Source organism: Zea mays, chromosome 2 (assembly GCF_902167145.1).
Source record: "Zea mays cultivar B73 chromosome 2, Zm-B73-REFERENCE-NAM-5.0, whole genome shotgun sequence".
Classification (NCBI taxonomy): Eukaryota; Viridiplantae; Streptophyta; class Magnoliopsida; order Poales; family Poaceae; genus Zea; species Zea mays.
Genome location: NC_050097.1, coordinates 87103358 through 87123385, shown reverse-complemented (window position 1 = coordinate 87123385; position 20028 = coordinate 87103358).

Sequence of the window (20028 nt, the reverse complement as noted above, 5' to 3'; positions counted from 1 at the left end):
TGATACAATTACTAGTCCCAGGAGGCTAGTAAACACATTTATACAACAGATGATTCCAGATCTGCTTAAACGAAGCAAACCTATAAAGGTGGCGATCAACTTTAAGAGTTGGTCCATAACTCGGGACATATCATCAGAGTGGGGCTGAAGCAGCCCGATATACGCAGCGAAGCAAATCAGCGGTCCAACAGCCACAGGCAAGGTTGGGAACAGCCGTAACTCTTACCCGATCTCCTTTTTCTGAAAAACAACAAATAAGCAAGGGTGAGTACAAACGTACTCAGCAACCCACCTTCACCCGCGGAATGGGGAAATCAGATATAATGCATGGAATATGTGGAGCTCATGATATTTTGCAGAAACAACAATATTTTATGCAGGGTTGTTTTGTAAAACATTTTGTATTTTTCAAAGCGCATCCTCTCCCAAAGGAGCAGGAAGTTTTTCAATATAGAATAAAATCCCCTGGACTAAACCATCCAGGTATCTCAGCAGTTTCCCACTGGTTTTCATTTTCAAAAACAGCTACTGGACTTCCCGTCCACCATAGCTCACGGCTCAACCGCCGGTCCTTTTAAAAAAACCATTTTTCTCAAAAGCACTTTCTTTTTTTTGGAAAACAAAACACTAATTGCCATACCACACCAGACTCGTCCATTCCAGTGGACACAGACTATTCGAATAGGTTTTCAAACTCTGCGCAGAGGTGTACACTTTACCCACTAGTCCGGTTTCTGCGATCTCACCGTCGTGAGACCCGAATGGCGAATCTCTTTCTTTCCTCGCACGTCCTAACCTTAACGGTTATACCGGAAGGAGTCAGGCCACCGCCATGCCCAAACCGGACAAAACATTCCCCCTCCTTATCCTCCCGGTGCTCCCCAGCCTTCATAACCCTAGGGTTGGACCGTACGAGTTTAGATTGAGTGACTGCCCACACAGTCTCAAGTGGTTGTACTTATCATGAGTACAGGTAGTGAAGGATGACAAACCGGTCCCTATATGAGGGGACAATCCTTCTGCTCACACCTAAACCAGCTGAGCCATCACCTTAGGCCCTCCCCAAAACCAGGGAGTCCCTGATCATCCCTACTCAAAGGTGATAAGGGTGGAAACCCTTCATCATACACATTTTGAAAAGCATTTTCTTTTGAAAACTTCACACCTTTTCTCAAATCATTTGTAACAAATATATCAAGTATTGATTGCGGCAAGCGGCTGGGTGGCCATAATAACTTGTCTCAAAATCATATCATGCATAAAATAACAGGCTGAGGGTTGTGGTTGTAAAAGCATAGGTAATTTATGCATCAAAGGGATCCAGTGAGCTTGCCGTGCTTATCCGGCGAAGGGGGAAGGGGAGCTCGCGGAACTGGCTTCTAGCTCCACTGCCTGGCGTAGACTTGCAGATCTGGCCTCCACGAGACGGCACGAACGCTCCGATAACTATGCAACATGAACAAGCAAACATACAAACCAACAAGTATACCAACAAATATTTAATATAGTGGTCAGAATAGCGATATATGGATGGGCAGAGTCTTGAGTAGAATATGTGTCATGTGGTGTTGAGGTACTACTAGTGGTGGAGCGGAGGTGCTTACCAGGAGGGTGGACTGGAGGCAAAGCGACACTGTGCGTGTAGCCGGCAGAGCGGAGTAACTGAGTGGGTGGGTGTTTGCCTTGGCTGAGGGTGTTGAGTGTGTGGAGTGGGAGAGGGTAGCTGGGTGTATTTATAGCTGGGTGTATGTGATGTAGCTCAGTGAAGTTCACTATTGGTGAGAATAGTGACGAAAGAATCGTCTGACTTAGAATGGACAAGAGAGTTATAGGCAGAATATGGGACAAGAGTATTTTGGGAGTTTTCTAGAATATAAACCATGCTTAAGGGATGACATGGTTGGATAGGGAATAGTTTGACAAGAATTTTAGAAACAAGAATGACTGAAATCTGAGTTTGGATGGAGGAGTTTTGGATTTTATAATCATAGGGAGAAAAAGAAAAGGAAAGGAATATTCTAGAATTTGAATATTTAGAGATATTTGGAAAATCAAAATACAAATGTATTTTTGAGCGGGGTGCGAGGAAATTTTTTTGGGCTTTTCTTGGGCAGAGGTTTATGTTGGTGGAAACTGTTCCTACCTACTGTGTCTCATCAGACAACAGTAAGGCGGGACCCAAATAGCTGGAATGTTGTGGTATTTTGGTCCGAGTGGGTTGTGGTATCTTAGGCCAGATTTTATAGGATTGAAGACGTATCCATACAAACATGGTTTGCCTTTCTTTTTGGAAGTTTGGCTTGAAAGAATCCCAAAGTTAAGTGTGCTCAACTTGGAGAAATCTGGGATGGGTGACCAGATGGGAAGTTCTCTACTGGAAGGAAAATCACAGTCACCGGAGTTTGTATGACTGGAATATGGGTCTGGCTGGTCTTAGGTGGACTGGTTAGCATAACGGATGAGTAGTTGAAATTTGGGGTAATCAGATGATCGATGAATAGTAACAATGAATAGTAACGATGAATAGTGACAGTGAATAGTGATGGTGAACGAACGATGAACGATGAATAGGAACTATGAACGAACGATCGAATGATCGAACGAACGAACGATCGAAATTTCGGCAGCATAACGGCAGGAAAAAGATTATTTGGATGAACGGACGAACGATCGAACAATCGGACGAACAGACGAACGAACCATAAACGATCGGACGAACGAACGAACAAACTAAGAACAGGTGGACGAACGATCGAAGAACGACCGAACGATCCTTGTGCTAGTGTGTGCTTGTGTGGGAAGTGGAGTGGGAGTGGGCGTGTGGGGGGGAAGGGAGTTGCCATGAAATGCTTGGGGTGGGATGAGAGGAGGCCCTTGCCCCTCTATTTATAGCCATGGTGGGGGATTAGGGGGAGGGATGAAAGGATTAGTGGGAGGATGAGAGGATTAGTGGGAGATTAGCATGGATTTGTCTTATATGAGTGTAATTAGCTTGTAGAGCTCACAGTATGACACCAGGGGCATACGTATACGTATGAGCATGAGGAAAGTTATGGAGAAAATATTTGTAGGGACTTGAAAAATGATTCTGAAGGTATTTCTCAGGAGGAAAATATTTGGAGATATATCGGTGGAATATCTGGGCAATATTTCTGAAAGAGTTTGAGGGTGATCACTGGGGAAATATTTGTAGGATAATTTGAGGAGGATTTTAGAGAGAATATAGACCACTAAAATTTATTTGTTGATATCAACTCGCAAACAAACATTTTGAAATGAAATTTGAAATTCATTTTGAATTTAGAGCGAGTTTGAGAAAATTTCAAGATTTGAATTTTTGGGATGCTACAAATCTACCGCACTTAAAAGGAATCTCGTCCTCGTGATTCAGCTTAGAAGGGTTATGGGTATAGCTTTACTTCAGCTACATATCTTCACTTTGCAACTCTTCGAGGAGATGGAACTTCAACAAGATCTGGCCTTGAGGAGCATCTGGTTGCCGATTGCAAACGCTGATTCTGGCTACTCAAGATCATCTTCAGACTTCTAGGTTTCGCTTGGCAGCTAGCTTATTGAAGAAGCATCGATGTCAACACACAAACCTTCCTCTTGCGAACTTCCACATGGATTCCTTCCTTGATTGGTCTTCTAGTGCTTCATCAACAAAACTTGGGTGACCACTTCTCATCCAGAAACTTATAAGCTTTGATGATCTGGTCTTCCACAAGCTTGCTACAGGCCTTCTTCTTTTTCTCCATAGCAGGAACCTTACTGGAACACTACCCCACTTAAAAAGAATGAGGGTAGAACTCTTGAATTTTTGGGGATTTGAACTCCTTGAAATACCTCATAACAAGGGTGTTACGGGGCCTTCTTCTGCTGTTGCTGCTTGAGCGGGCTGCGGAGAGATGACTGACACAAGGTTGATTCTGGGAGAACCTTCTTCTTATCTTCTCTTCACTTTCTTCTTCTCACTGACCCTTTCTTTCTCTTTGCTCTTCCCACTGGAGGATTCTATCAAAGAGTATTACCATCATACAGAGGAGGAAACCGAAGATGTTGAACCATGTACAATAGTCTTCAACCCAAGAATCACCAAGCATTGTGATCTTAGGGGCGAGTGAGTGGAAAAATGGAGTTGCTTGCGATTTGATAGAGGGGATTTTATCGAGAGTGTTTTGCTTTGAGCAAGATGGGAGTTGAGGGAGTTGGTGGGGGGTTTTATAGGCGAGTGGGGGTGCTCGGTTGTGGAGTGGTGGTGATGGAGCAGGTGACACAAGGCAACAAGTGCGATGGAGGGGGGATGGTGTTGCTGGCGGTAATGGTGGTGGGTGCGCTGTAAAAGGGGAAGTGGGGCGGTGGTGGTGCGCATGGAGGCGGGCACGCGTGCGGGGGGCACGGGTGAGTGGTGGGGTCAATGACCCTGATGTTTGTGGTCTCTGGTTCTAAGAAGCTTTGCCTCTCTGTATGGTAATAACTCCTTTTGTCCTCTTTTTCTGTTTACTTTGACTCAGGAGCAGTGCTTTGATTCTCATGGTCAGTTCTTTTGACTGAGCGACTAGACATGTTTCTTCTGTAGCTTGTTCCAGGCTTCAAGGGTAAGCTTCCCGGTATCTTCTTGGGTAAGGCACTTTTCTCTTCAGATGGGTTAAGATGAGAATGGAAGCATAAGGTGAGGATTAGCTCTAATTTGTGATCTATGTTTTTAGAGAAAACCTTTCTTAAAAAGAAAGAAAACACACGAGTTCAGCGATGATAAGCACAAACAAATCAAATGTTTTGAATAAGGGAAGAATAGAGTTTTTCCAAACCACCGACTACTCAGATTCGAGGGCTAAGCATAACTACTATTGCTTGGCTCCTGAACTGAGAACTATGCTAAATAGGACTTATGAGCACCAACATTAAAGCATCACATATGCAATCAAAAGGGGAGAAAACATCAAGCGAAATTCATTTTGAAATGCCCTAGGGGGCCACACAATTAGAGTTTTGCAAAACACAAGTCTACACGATTACCTCTCATACATGCAGGGCTCTAGCCAAAGTGAAGAAAAACTTCACTACCCAAAGCATGCAAAGGACTGGGCATATCTAACTTCAGACCAGGCAGCTTCTCTTCTGGCAAGGCTGGCGCACAACTTCAACCTGAGGCATCTCCTGGATGGGTCAAGAGGGAGCTGATGTTGATGACTTCTTCTGGCGGCAACTGAGATGGCAACATGAGGTTGACCTCTTCTTGAAGCTGGACTGGCTCTTGTAGCTCCTCAGAGGGCGGCGTTGCTGGCGGGGTGCTTGCAGCTTCTTCTTTGATCTCACGGGACGGTGCTGGAATCTTCTTCATGGTGAGGGGCTCAAACAACTCTGGCGGGGGATCTTGGGAGGACTCGGGGTGCTTTTGCTTATTCATAGCCTGAGGAAAGACTGGAATTCCTTCCAAGACTATGGCTCCTTCCGGTAGTTCCCAAGCCTTCTTCTCTCCTCTGATAGAGACCGGGTGACCTTCAAGAATCTGGGGGTCTTCATCTCTCTTGGGTTGAACTGGGTTGTATGAGGCGGGCTCTTGGATCCGCAGGGCTCTACGTTGGTTGTGGGTGACCAAGTAGGCCTCCATCAACTTCTGGACGTGCTCATCCTTGGCCTGCTTCAGGGCTTCAACAGCAATGACTTCACAACTTTCCAATGTAGTTGCACGGGCTTGAGCTGTGGTGAGATCCACATGGAGCTTACGGTTGTGCTTCTCTGCATCTTCTGCTCGGGCAATCATCTGACGGTGGTGCCGAGCCAAGAAATCATACTGGGCATCTAGGGTGAGCAGGTATGCAGTGAGGTACACGACTGAGGGGTCGTCCTCAAGCAGCTGCTGCCCTTCCAATGCACGCATCCTGGCCATCCAGACTGGACGATCTCTCTAAAAGGGCGGAAAGAATCTGAGCGGGGTGTCGGCCACTTCTTCTTCATAGATCTGACACAGGGCCCTTAATGCCTTGCGAGCGACAACTTGGCAGGTGTCTTTGAATCTGTGCCCAGCAGCAGTGACACTCCATTCCACATGGTGCGGACTGGATCCAATGTATACAGTCACGACACACTTCTCTGTTCCATGCTCGATGAATTTACAACCATCATACTCTGGCTGGCTCCTGATTCCGAGGCGGACTGTGCATGCTTTCAGCAACTTGGGAAAACCATCTTCATTCTGGCAAAAGCTGGTTTGGCAGCGAACCTCCATCTGACTTCTGAGAGAAGGAAAGGAAGAAACCATTTTTGAAATGAAGGGATAAGAGCAAGAATTTTTTTAAGAAAATAGTTTTGACTCAAAAACTTTTGGATCAGGCTAAGGGTTACGTCCTACGGCCAACCTAACAGCTCTGATACCACCTGAAGCGCCCCAATCCTCTGGGACTCAAATGTGATACAATTACTAGTCCCAGGAGGCTAGTAAACACATTTATACAACAGATGATTCCAGATCTGCTTAAACAAGACAAACCTATAAAGGTGGCGATCAACTTTAAGAGTTGGTCCACAACTCGGGACATATCATCATAGTGGGGCTGAAGCAGCCCGATATACGCAGTGAAGCAAATCAGCGGTCCAACAGCCATAGGCAAGGTTGGGAACAACCGTAACTCTTACCCGATCTCCTTTTTCTGAAAAACAACAAATAAGCAAGGGTGAGTACAAACGTACTCAGCAGCCCACCTTCACCCGCGGAATGGGGAATCAGATATAATGCATGGAATATGTGGAGCTCAGGATATTTTGTAGAAACAACAATATTTTATGCAGGGTTGTTTTGTAAAACATTTTGTATTTTTCAAAGCGCATCCTCTCCCAAAGGAGCAGGAAGTTTTTCAATATAGAATAAAATCCCCTGGACTAAACCATCCAGGTATCTCAGCAGTTTCCCACTGGTTTTCATTTTCAAAAACAGCTACTGGACTTCCCGTCCACCATAGCTCACGGCTCAACCGCCGGTCCTTTTAAAAAACATTTTTCTCAAAAGCACTTTCTTTTTTTGGAAAACAAAACACTAATTGCCATACCACACCAGACTCGTCCATTCCAGTGGACACGGACTATTCGAATAGGTTTTCAAACTCTGCGCAGAGGTGTACACTTTACCCACTAGTCCGGTTTCTGCGATCTCACCGTCGTGAGACCCAAATGCTGAATCTCTTTCTTTCCTCGCACGTCCTAACCTTAACGGTTATACCGGAAGGAGTCAGGCCACAGCCATGCCCAAACCGGACAAAACATTCCCCCTCCTTATCCTCCCGGTGCTCCCCAGCCTTCATAACCCTGGGGTTGGACCGTACGAGTTCAGATTGAGTGACTGCCCACATAGTCTCGAGTGGTTGTACTTATCATGAGTACAGGTAGTGAAGGATGACAAATCGGTCCTTATATGAGGGGACAATCCTTCTGCTCACTCCTAAACCAGCTGAGCCATCACCTTAGGCCCTCCCCTAAACCAGGGAGTCCCTGATCATCCCTACTCAAAGGTGATAAGGGTGGAAACCCTTCATCATACACATTTTGAAAAGCATTTTCTTTTGAAAACTTCACACCTTTTCTCAAATCATTTGTAACAAATATATCAAGTATTGATTGCGGCAAGCGGCTGGGTGGCCATAATAACTTGTCTCAAAATCATATCATGCATAAAATAACAGGCTGAGGGTTGTGGTTGTAAAAGCATAGGTAATTTATGCATCAAAGGGATCCAGTGAGCTTGCCGTGCTTATCCGGCGAAGGGGGAAGGGGAGCTCGCGGAACTGGCTTCTAGCTCCACTGCCTGGCGTAGACTTGCAGATCTGGCCTCCACGAGACGGCACGAACGCTCCGATAACTATGCAACATGAACAAGCAAACATACAAACCAACAAGTATACCAACAAATATTTAGTATAGTGGTCAGAATAGCGATATATGGATGGGCAGAGTCTTGAGTAGAATATGTGTCATGTGGTGTTGAGGTACTACTAGTGGTGGAGCGGAGGTGCTTACCAGGAGGGTGGAATGGAGGCAAAGCGACACTATGCGTGGTGGAGCGGAGGTGCTTACCAGGAGGGTGGACTGGAGGCAAATCAAAAATACAAATGTATTTTTGAGCGGGGTGCGAGGAATTATTTCTGGGCTTTTCTTGGGCAGAGGTTTATGTTGGTGGAAACTGTTCCTACCTACTGTGTCTCATCAGACAACAGTAAGGCGGGACCCAAATAGCTGGAATGCTGTGGTATTCTGGTCCGAGTGGGCTGTGGTATCTTGGGCCAGGTTTTATAGGATTGAAGACGTATCCATACAAACATGGTTTGCCTTTCTTTTTGGAAGTCTGGCTTGAAAGAATCCCAAAGTTAAGCGTGCTCAACTTGGAGAAATCTGGGATGGGTGACCAGATGGGAAGTTCCCTACTGGAAGGAAAATCACAGTCACCGGAGTTTGTATGACTTGAATATGGGTCTGGCTGGTCTTAGGTGGACTGGACAACATGACGGATGAGTAGTTAAAATTTGGGGTAATCAGATGATCGATGAATAGTAACGATGAATAGTGACGGTGAATAGTGATGGTGAACGAACGATGAACGATGAATAGGAACTATGAACGAACGATGAACGATCGAACGAACGAACGATCGGAATTTTGGCAGCATAACAGCAGGAAAAAGATTATTTGGACGAACGAACGGATGAACGATCGAACGATCGGACGAACGGACGAACGAACCATAAACGATCGGACGAACGAACGAACAAACTAAGAACAGGTGGACGAACGATCGAAGAACGACCGAACGATCCTTGTGCTTGTGTGGGAAGTGGAGTGGGAGTGGGCGTGTGGGGGGGGGAGGGAGTTGCCATGAAATGGCTTGGGGTGGGATGAGAGGAGGCCCTTGCCCCTCTATTTATAGCCATGGTGGGGGATTAGGGGGAGGGATGAGAGGATTAGTGGGAGGATGAGAGGATTAGTGGGAGATTAGCATGGATTTGTCTTATATGAGTGTAATTATCTTGTAGAGCTCACCGTATGACACCGGAGGCATACGTATACGTATGAGCATGAGGAAAGTTATGGAGAAAATATTTGTAGGGACTTGAAAAATGATTCTGAAGGTATTTCTCAGGAGGAAAATATTTGGAGATATATCGGTGGAATATCTGGGCAATATTTCTGAAAGAGTTTGAGGGTGATCACTGGGGAAATATTTGTAGGATAATTTGAGGAGGATTTTAGAGAGAATATAGACCACTAAAATTTTATTTGTTGATATCAACTCGCAAACAAACATTTTAAAATGAAATTTGAAATTCATTTTGAATTTAGAGCGAGTTTGAGAAAATTTCAAGATTTGAATTTTTGGGATGCTACATCCACTCACCCTAACAAATTCCATTAGCTTGTCATTCCCCCACATGCCCATAGCTTGTAGAACGAGGTAGCTAGTGCTAAGCCTATAGAATAATGTTTGGTCAACTATGTTATATACATGGTTATCATAAAAAAGAATTAAACTACTGAGAAGGTGGTACGGAGAAAATACTCGTTTAAGTCAATTGGAACACCAGTCTGAATTGTATGTTCCCACTTAAAAATATCCTCTACCCATCTAGAACGTTTCTTGTTGTAAGCAATCTTATATTTCTGTGAGGCCATGATAATTGCTTCCGCGACCCTCTTGTATGGCATGTGCTTACACCAATCTTGAGTCGGTGTAAAGTCGATAAATGTTATGTGCTTTTTACAATGATCAATTACGTAAAGGGCGTGTCATTCGTTGAATTTACATGGCATAAGAACCTGCAAAATATCAGTCATTAGGATTGTAAAGAAGTGCCTTTATAAATACATTCGAAATGAACACATACTTACATATTTACAACCCGTGATATAACAATTCATCGATGGCCAACAGTCAAGTGTTTTGGCTAACTCTTCAGTTGTAGGGTCATGATGGTACTTTAGAAGTTTCCCAAAACCAACCATTCTCTGGATAAGTATATATACATGTCCACGTGAGGATTAGATATAGATACTATATATTAATACATTATTGATTGGAAACAAACTTACACAGAAACACATGTCCATATAATGCTTTCTATTCTTTATGATTTCTCCTTTCGTCCTACGTGACTCTTTATTAGCAAGCAGCCGAACAACCATGTCAAAACATCTTAGAATCATGTCTTGATTTATCTTTAATATGTTTTGCAGGTCTTTGACAGATATTTTAATCTTAAAAGGGTTGAAACTTTGCACCCATGTCATCCTATAATGTTGCATGACGAAAATCTATATCAAGAATCTACGTAGTTGGTATATATAAAATAGAAAAAAACAATGAGCACTTACTCTAGTATCGTATTGTCTTAGATTGCCATGATGTAATCACATAGAACATCTATTAAATTGGTTTTGGTTATTGGCATATCCTTTGTGAAAAAACCACTCATTAAAAAGTCGTTGGTGCACCCATTGGTCGAGACTTTTATAGGAGTTCTTTTATCCCAATCATGAACAAACCACCTTTCTAAGTCTGCTTGAGTAATGGGGCCTTCCTCATCATCCATTATTACTTCGCTATCATCAGGCACACAAAGTAGTATCTTCTTCTAAGGATTTGTGGGACTATCTAATATCCGAACATCAGAGGGGTTTCTCGTGTCAACTTCTTTGTCATATTTGATATTTGTATAATGGACACCCCTTTCTCTTATTCATATCTGAAGGTAGTAATATAGCAGCCATTTTTTCCTCAAGTGTGACATGTCATCCTACAAATAAGAAACAATTTATTAGCATCATATGTAACATTTACTGTAGATGTGCATATATGTCATAGTTGTAATAATATACCTTGGTAAAATTGTCAGACGGTTCATCCCCTACCCAGTATTCGATATAGTTCTACAGAAAGAGGCCACACGAGGAGCTATATTAACCAGTTTACATAAATGTCAAGATTAATATCAATGAAGAATTTATTAAGAAGAATGTATGGCATACCCATCTGTTTGCTTTGCATATTCCATTTATGTTTCTCTCAGTGGCCAAGAAGCAACTTGGAGGTCTGGCCACCTGTGATCTTTTAACTCATGTTGAGATACCATATTAATTTGTCTTTGGAGTCCTTTAATCTTTATATAAATATTGTAAACATAGAATCAGAAGTTGGGATATAAGTTAATAAAGGATTAGTAATTGTTTATTTTGTGTAAACTCACAGAGTCAGTGTGGTCATTGCAGTCGAATGAAGTACCAAGTGAATCGAGCACCTGTATCTCCATATTTCTTGCATTGATCACGACAAGATACCAGTTCATCTCTTAGATGTTTATTGGAATAAATACCTACGTCTCAATTATAAATATTACATAAAAATACATGTAAACACTAACCGTGTAGATTGCAAACTCATATTTACCATGTCATGGTCTAGGTAAAGTAAAACTCTTAGCTCAGTGCTAGATATTTGGGCCATGTCTTTAATTAGATATAACTCATTGGTTTTAGTTTCAACATCACCATCCCGCTTTAAAAAGTTGCGTAAGGAAAATGGACCCCGGGCCATTTGGCCAAATAGGTTTTGGTGTTTGATGATCAACATAACCTGTGGAATAATGAATTTACTAGTGTTTGTGTTTGTAGTTCACAGGATGCTAAAGTTACTTAGACCAAGGCATTGAGGAAAGCAGCACCTCAAAAGAAGACATTATGAAGATCAAGTGAAGTCCAAGAAACAAAGGAAGTGTTGCCTGTGGACTATCTAGTCTAGCACACCGGACTGTCCGGTGCCACACGCTGGACTGTCTGGTGCACCAGGGAACAGTAGCCCAACGGCTAGTTCCAGGTGGCACTGTGGAGAGAAGACCATCTAACTGTCCGGTGTGAAGTTCGGAGTGTCCGGTGTAAAAATCCTGCGCTCCAACGGTCGCCTGCGGTGTCAGACCAACGGCTAGGCGCACCGGACAGAGAACAATACACTGTCCGGTATGCCACAGAGAGCAGCAACTTTTCTCCAACGGCTAGTTTTGTGTTGGGGGCTATAAATACACCCTCAACCGGCATTTCAATGTGTGGGAGCCCAAGCAACATACCAAGGCATATAGTAGACATTCCCAAGTGCTTAATAGAATCACTCGGTGATTAGCGTAGGTGCTTTGCGAAGTGCTTAGGTTAGTTAGACCACTTTAGCGCTTGCTCTAGGTTAACCCTAGTTAATTGAGTAAGTTTTGTAAAACCACACAACCCCTCGGCTCTTGTGTGAGCCATTGTAATTGTACTGAGTGGGCCGAAAGTCTTGCGAGACCGTGAAAACCGCATTTGTGTCACGGTCTCCATCATGTACCGGAGGGAACGAGGCCCATGACGTTTTGGCCAGAAGCTTGATAGTGGAGACGATGGGGAGCATCCTAGAGAAGCCGGAAGCGAAGCACCACTTGCGTGTGGAGAAGGCTCGTGGCTCTCTATGGAGTTACTCAACCAAGGTTCTTGGCCCTCGCGTGGGCTTCCCTTTGCATAGGGGCACCAACGAGGATTAGTTGGGACCTTGTGTGGTTCCGGATACCTCGGTAAAAATACCGGCGTCATCCACAAGAGTTTGCATCTCTACCTCGCTCTTTTGCTTTCGCATTTATATTAAGCATTTAAGTTTCAATCTTGTATTTGTACTTATATTCTTGTAGAGTGAAACTTAGCCATTGCGGTAGAGATAGCAAACACTTAGACAAAACCTAGTTTGCACATTCTAGTTTGATTAATTGCATAGGTTTTGCTCTAGGGATTTATTTGTGGCCTAGTTTATTGAAAATTTTAGAAGTCCTAATTCACCCCCCTCTTAGGCGTCACCTGTTTCTTTCAATTGGTATTGTCGGGGACCATAATTAGGGGTACCCCCAAGACTCCTAAACTCGGCTGGTAATCACCATCAGCACAAGCTGCAAAGGCCAGATGGGCGCAATTCAGGTCAAGGCTCCGTCCACTCAAGGGACACGATCTTGCCTCGCCCGAGCCCAGCCTCGAGCAGGAACAGTAGACCCAGGCGGATTCACGCCTCACCCGAGGGCCTCCTCAAGCAATGGGCCCACCTTCGACTCGCCCGAGGCCCAGCTCAGGCAGGCTTCGTAGTGAAGCAACCTTGGCCAGATCGCCTCGCCAACCGACCATATCGCAGGAGCATTCAATGCAAGGATCGCCTGACACCTTATCCTGACGCGCGTTCCTCAGTCGGCAGGGCCGAAGTGACCGCAGTCACTTCGCCCCTCCACTGACTGACCTGACAGGAAAACAGCGTCGCCTGCCCTGCTCCGACTGTTGTGCCACCCGCCAGGGTGAGGCTGACAGCAGCCGAGTCCAGCCTCAGGCGCCATAGGAAGCTCCGCCTCGCCCGACCCAGGGCTCGGCCCCCGCCTTGACCTCGGAAGACGGTCTCCGCCTCGCCCGACCCCAGGGCTCGGCCCCCGCCTCGACCTCGGAAGACGGTCTCCACCTCGCCCGACCCTAGGGCTCGGACTCAACCTCGACCTCGGAAGACGGTCTCCGCCTCGCCCGACCCCAGGGCCCAGCCTCAACCTCGACCTCGGAGGAGTCACCGCCTCGCCCAACCTTGTGCTCGGACCGACCACGTTACAGGGGGGTACATCATTACCCTACCCCTAGCTAGCACAGGCTACGTGGAACAAGACCGGCGTCCCATCTGGCTCGCCCCGGTAAACAAGTAATGAAGGCACCCCGCGTGCCCCCATGACGACGACGGTTCTCAGCCCCCTACGAAAGCAAGGAGACGTCAGCAAGGACACGACAGCCCCGACAGCTGTGCTTCCACAGGGCTCAAGCGCTCCTCCGACAGCCACGACATCACATGCACAGGGCACTAACACCTCTCCGACAGCCACGTCGGCATGTACATAGGGCTCTGGCTCCTCTCTGCCGGACACGTTAGCATATTGCTACACCCCCATTGTACACCTGGGCCCTCTCCTTACATCTATAAAAGGAAGGTCCAGGGCCCTCGTACGAAGGGGTGGCCGCGCGGGAGGACGGGCTGACGGGCAGGCTCTCTCTCTCTCCCTCGCGGACGCTTGTAACCCCCTACTGCAAGCGCATCCACCCTGGGCGCAGGACAACACGAAGCCGCAGTCTCCCCCCTCTTTGTGTTTCGTCTCGTGCCGACCCATTTGGGCTGGGGCACGCAGCGACAATTTACTCGTCGGTCCAGGGACCCCCTGGGGTCGAAACGCTGACAGTTGGCGCGCCAGGTAGGGGCCTGCTGCGTGTTGACGAACAACTTCCCTTCAAGCTCCAGATGGGTATTCTCCAGCAACCTCTCCAGCCCGGGACGCTGCTCCGTTTCGGGAGTCTCGAGTTCATGTCCCTTGACGGCAGCTACGACATGGTACTCCTTCCTCCGTCGCGCGACAACGACAACGACGGCCATCAGCCCGCCCGACGGCGGCAGAATCAATGACGTCTTCCCCCCATGGCGGAAGAGCAGCATCCGGGCCTGTCCCGTCACCTTCCCCGCCGCAGGAGGAGGAGGCGGGGCAACCATGGCCAAGCAGGGGGCGGCACCTCGTTGGCTGTCGAGCGAGTCGACGACGCCGGCGCCCCAGCGGGGAACACGTCGGGCGTTGACCTCGCGTCTGAGATGAAGACGAGCGTCGTTTCCCCGCAACACGCCAACCCCAAGCGGACGGATGACGCCAGCACGCTCACGAAGGACTTGCTGGGCGTCAGCCTCGTACCTGAGATAACGGTGCAGTCCGTCCCCGACGCGACTTCGTCACCATCCGTCGATCAAGAGGTACCGTCCGTTTTCCACCCTGTGCCTTTTAGATTCAGCTTCGACCCACCAAGCGACCCCGCTTCGGTGGACGCTTTCGTAAAGGCATATCCTAACCTTCTGGGGTACCATATGTGGTCAACCTGGGACCGACTGACGGCCGTCTCGACCTACGGGCCCCCGGGTTCCGAGGAAGATGACGAGCCCGACTCTGGTTGGGATTTCTCCAGGCTCGGTAACCCCAGTGCCATGCGAGACTTCATGACCGCATGTGACTACTGCCTCTCCGATTACTCCGATGGTAGCCACAGCCTTGACGACGAAGACTGTGGCCCAAGCCGCGAATGTTAACACGTCGATCTAGGGGGTCTCGACGAAGGCAACCACCTTGGTATGCCGGAGGACGGCGACCCCCCTAGGCCTGCGCCTCGCGTTGACATCCTTCGGGAGCTAGCTGTGGTCCCAGTCCCTGCGGGGGGTCAGGACACACAGCTCGAGCAAATCCGCGAGATGCAGGCCAAGCTCGACGAGGAAGCAGGACAACTTGTGCAGCTCCGGCGGAACATCGGGCAGGAGTGGGCAGGCTGAGCACTAGCTGGAGAAGCGCGTCATCTGGCCCAGGACGTCCAGCACCGCATCGCTAACGATGCCAGGGCAAGGCTGCCCCCGGCTTCCAGTGGGGTCGGCCAGAACCTGGCTGCAGCAGCAATACTACTCCGAGCGATGCCGGAGCCATCCACCACGGAGGGGCGGCGTATCCAGGGAGAGCTCAAGAATCTCCTGGAGGATGCCGCGGTCCGACGGGCCGAAAGCTCTGCCTCCCGAAGGCAGGGGTACCCCCCGGAGCATCACGCCGCGACTTCCCGATTCATGCGGGAGGCCTCGGTCCACACCGGGCGCACACGGGACGCAACGCCTGCAGCCCCGGGTCGCCTCGGCAACGAGCACCACCGCCACGACCGTCGAGCCCACCTCGACGAGAAGGTGCGTCGAGGCTACCACCCCAGGCGTGGGGGACGCTACGACAGCGGGGAGGATCGGAGTCCCTCGCCCGAACCACCCGGTCCGCAAGCTTTCAGCCGGGCCATATGACGGGCGCCGTTCCTGACCCGGTTTCGAGCCCCGACTACCATCACCAAGTACTCGGGGGAAACAAGGCCGGAACTGTGGCTCGCGGACTACCGGCTGGCCTACCAGCTGGGTGGAATGGACGATGACAACCTCATCATCCGCAACCTCCCCCTGTTCCTCTCCGACGCCGCCCGAGCCTGGATGGAGCATCTGCCTCCTGCGCAGATCTCCAACTGGGACGACCTGGTCAAAGCCTTCACCGGAAACTTCCAGGGCACATACGTGCGTCCTAGGAACTCCTGGGATCTCCGAAGCTGCCGCCAACAACCAGGAGAATCCCTGCGGGACTACATCCGACGATTTTCGAAGCAGCGCACCGAGCTGCCCAACATCACCGACTCGGATGTCATCGACGCGTTCCTCGCCGGCACCACTTGCCGCGACCTGGTGAGCAAGCTGGGTCGCAAGACTCCCACCAGGGCGAGCGAGCTGATGGACATCGCCACCAAGTTCGCCTCTGGTCAGGAGGCGGTCGAGGCCATCTTTCGGAAGGACAAGCAGCCTCAGGGACGCCAGCAGGAAGATGTCCCCGAGGCATACGCTCAGCGCGACACGAATAAGAAGGGCAAGAAGAAGTCGCAAGCGAAACGCAACGCCGCTGACGCAGATCTTGTCGCCGCCGCCGAGCACAGGAACCCTCGGAAGCCTCCCGGTGGGGCCAACCTGTTCGACAAGATGCTCAAGGAGTCGTGCCCCTATCATCAGGGTCCCGTCAAGCACACCCTTGAGGAGTGTGTCATGCTTCGGTGCTACTTCCATAAGGCCGGGCCCCCGGCGGAAGATGGCAAAGGCCATTACAACGACAAGAAGGAGGACCACAAAGCAGAGGAGTTCCCCGAGGTCCACGACTGCTTCATGATCTACGGTGGGCAAGTGGCGAACGCCTCGGCTCGGCACCGCAAGCAGGAGCGCCGGGAGGTCTGCTCGGTGAAGGTGGCGGCACCAGTCTACCTAGACTGGTCCGACAAGCCCATCACCTTCGACCAAGGCAACCACCCCGACCACGTGCCGAGCCCAGGGAAGTACCCGCTCGTTGTCGATCCCGTCATCGGCAACGTCAGGCTTACCAAGGTCCTCATGGACGGAGGCAGCAGCCTCAGCATCATCTACGCCGAGACCCTCGGGCTCTTGCAGATCAATCTGTCCACGATCCGGGCAGGTGCGGCGCCCTTTCACGGGATCATCCCCGGGAAGCGCGTCCAACCCCTTGGGCAACTTGATCTGCCCGTCTGCTTCGGGACTCACTCCAACTTCCGAAAGGAAACCCTCACGTTCGAGGTGGTCGGGTTCCGAGGAACCTACCACGCAGTGCTGGGGAGATCTTGCTACACCAAGTTCATGGCCGTCCCCAACTACACCTACCTCAAGCTCAAGATGTTGGGCCCCAATGGGGTCATCACCGTCGGATCCACGTACCGACACGCGTACGAATGCGACATGGAGTGCGTGGAGTACGCTGAGGCCCTCGCCGAATCTGAGGCCCTCATCGCCGACCTGGAGAGCCTCTCCAAGGAGGTGCCAGATGCGAAGTGCCACGCCGGCAACTTCGAGCCAGCAGAGGCGGTTAAGTCCGACCCTCTCGACCCCAACAACGACGCCTCCAAGCAAGTCCGGATTGGCTCCGAGCTCGACCTCAAATAGGAAGCAGTGCTCGTCAACTTTCTCCGCGCGAACGCCGAGGTTTTTGTGTGGAGTCCCTCGGACATGCCTGACATACCGAGGGATGTCACCGAGCACTCGCTGGATATCCGAGCTGGAGCCCGACCCGTGAAGCAGCCTCTGCGCCGATTCGACGAAGAAAAGCGCAGAGCCATAGGCGAGGAGATCCACAAGCTGATGGCTGCAGGGTTCATCAAAGAGGTATTCCATCCCGAATGGCTAGCCAACCCTGTGCTTGTGAAAAAGAAAGGTGGGAAATGGAGGATGTGTGTAGACTACACTGGTCTAAATAAAACATGTCCGAAGGTTCCCTACCCTCTGCCTCGCATCGATCAAATCGTGGATTCCACTGCTGGGTGCGAAACCCTGTCATTCCTCGATGCCTACTCAGGGTATCACCAAATCAGGATGAAAGAGTCCGACCAGCTCGCGACCTCTTTCATCACACCCTTTGGCATGTACTGCTATATTACTATGCCATTCGGTTTAAGGAATGCAGGCGCGACATACCAAAGGTGCATGAACCACGTGTTCGGAGAGCACATTGGCCGAACGGTCGAGGCTTACGTCGATGACATCGTAGTCAAGACGAGGAAATCCTCCGACCTCCTCACTGACCTTGAAACGACATTCAAGTGTCTGAAGGCGAAAGGCGTAAAACTCAATCCCGAGAAGTGTGTCTTCAGAGTCCCCCGAGGCATGCTCCTGGGGTTCATCATCTCCGAGCGGGGCATCGAGGTCAACCCGGAGAAAATCGCGGCCATCACCAACATGGGGCCTATCAAGGACTTGAAAGGAGTACAGAGGGTCATGGGATGCCTTGCGGCTCTGAGCCGCTTCATCTCGCGCCTCGGCGAAAGAGGCCTACCCCTGTACCACCTCTTAAGGAAGACCGAGCGCTTCACTTGGACCCCCGAGGCTGAGGAAGCCCTCGGGAACTTAAAGGTGCTCCTTACAAGCGCGCCCATCTTGGTGCCCCCCGCTGTCGGAGAAGCCCTCTTGATCTACGTAGCCGCAACCACTCAGGTGGTCAGCGCCACAATCGTGGTCGAGAGACGAGAAGAAGGGCATGCATTGCTCGTCTAGAGACCGGTCTACTTCATCAGTGAAGTACTGTCCGAGACCAAAATCCGCTACCCGCAAATTCAGAAGCTACTGTACGCGGTAATTCTGACGCGGCGAAAGTTGCGACACTACTTCGAGTCTCATTCGGTGACTGTGGTGTCATCCTTCCCCCTGGGGGAGATCATCCAGTGCCGAGAGGCCTCGGGTAGAATTGCAAAGTGGGCGGTGGAGATCATGGGCGAGACAATCTCGTTCGCTCCTCGGAAGGCCATCAAGTCCCAAGTCTCGGCGGACTTTGTGGCTGAATGGGTCGACACCCAGCTTCCAGCAGCTCCGATCCAACCGGAACTCTGGACCATGTATTTCGACGGGTCGCTGATGAAAACAGGAGCGGGTGCGGGCCTGCTCTTCATCTCACCCCTCGGGAAGCACCTCCGCTACGTGCTGCGCCTCCATTTCCCTGCGTCAAACAACGTGGCCGAGTACGAGGCTCTGGTTAACGGGTTGCACATCGCCATCGAGCTAGGGGTTCGGCGCCTCGACGCTCGTGGTGACTCGCAGCTTGTCATCGACCAAGTCATGAAGAACTCCCACTACCGTGATCCGAAGATGGAGGCCTACTGCGATGAGGTTCGGCGCCTGGAAGACAAGTTCTACGGGCTCGAGCTCAACCACATCGCTCGACGGTACAACGAGACTGCGGACGAGCTGGCTAAGATAGCCTCGAGACGGACAACAGTTCCCCCGGACGTCTTCTCTTGATACCTACATCAACCCTCCGTCAAGACCGACGACACGCCCGGGCCCGGGGAGGCCTCGGCCCAGCCCGAGGCACCCTCGGCCGCCGAGGGTGAGGCGCTGCGCATCGAGGAAGAGCGAAATGGGGTCACGCCTAATCGAAACTGGCAGACCCCGTACCCGCAATATCTCCACCGAGGAGAGCTACCCCTCGATAGAGCCGAAGCTTAGCGACTGGCGCGGCGCGCCAAGTCGTTCGTCTTGCTGGGTGACGAAAAGGAGCTCTACCACCGCAGCCCCTCGGGCATCCTCCAGCGACGCATATCCATCGCCGAAGGTCAGGAGCTATTGCAAGAAATACACTCGGGGGCTTATGGTCACCACGCAGCGCCTCGAGCCCTCGTCGGAAACGCCTTCCGACAAGGTTTCTACTGGTCAACCGCGGTGGCCGACGCCACTAGGATTGTACGCACCTGCCAAGGGTGTCAATTCTATGCAAGGCAGACACACCTGCCCGCTCAGGCCCTGGAAACAATACCCATCACCTGGTCGTTTGCTGTGTGGGGTCTGGACCTCGTCGGTCCCTTGCAGAAGGCACCCGGGGGCTTCACGCACCTGCTGGTCGCTATCGACAAATTCTCCAAGTG